Source organism: Octopus bimaculoides, chromosome 29 (assembly GCF_001194135.2).
Source record: "Octopus bimaculoides isolate UCB-OBI-ISO-001 chromosome 29, ASM119413v2, whole genome shotgun sequence".
Lineage (NCBI taxonomy): Eukaryota > Metazoa > Mollusca > Cephalopoda > Octopoda > Octopodidae > Octopus > Octopus bimaculoides.
Genome location: NC_069009.1, coordinates 6,374,941 through 6,375,953, shown reverse-complemented (window position 1 = coordinate 6,375,953; position 1,013 = coordinate 6,374,941).

The window sequence follows — 1,013 nt, the reverse complement described above, 5'->3', positions numbered from 1 at the left end:
TGTGATTTTTTTTTCTTCTTGGTATTCCTCCACTCTTTTACCCCAATTCTCTTTCTTTTCCTGGCAATAAAAGAAATCACACCCATTATTATTATTATTATTATTATTATTATCATTATCGTAATTATTATTATCATTATTGTTATTATTATTATTATCGTCGAGACAGTGAACTGGCAGAATCGTTACAATATTGGTTAAAATGCTCAGCAAAATGTCTTCCGTTTCTTTATATGCTGAGTTTCAATACTGCCAAGAACAACTTTGCCATTCATTCTTTCAGGGTTGATAAAATAAGTACCAGTGAAGTACTGGGGTTGATGTAATTTTCACTGTATATTATGTATACTTTTTTTCTTCTTTATTTATTTCTCATTTCATTACATGTAAAGCCCCACACTTTATGTCTGTTTTGTATTGTCCCCTTCATCTTTTGCCCTGGTGGCAAATAAATGAAATCATTCGTGCCAGAAGCTCCAGTATGAACATTTCAGAGTGTTTGGGTGTCAATCTGAGGACATGTACCGAGAGTGATAAAAATCAAACATCCAGCCAACATCATGGTGTTTGGAGTGACCACTAGTGATGGCGACGTTATGCCCCCCTTCATCTACCTGCACGACCTCAGATTCAACACGGAGGCTTACATCAAGTGTCTGGAGGAGGTAGTGCTACCCTGGGTCAAGACAGTGGCTGCTGGAAGACCCTATTTCTGGTAACAGGACTCTGTGCCATGCCACACAAAGAGAACCCAGTCATGGCTGTCAGACAATTTCTGTGACCACATCACCCCTAACATCTTATTTCTTTATTGCCTACAAGGGGCTAAACATAGAGGAGACAAACAAGGGACTAAGTCGATTACATCAACCTCAGAGCGTAACTGGTACTTTATTTATCGACCCCAAAAGGATGAAAGGCAAAGTCGACCTCGGTGGAATTTGAACTCAGAATGTAGCAGCAGACAAAATACGGCTAAGCATTTCGCCCGGTGTGCTAACGTTTCTGCCAGC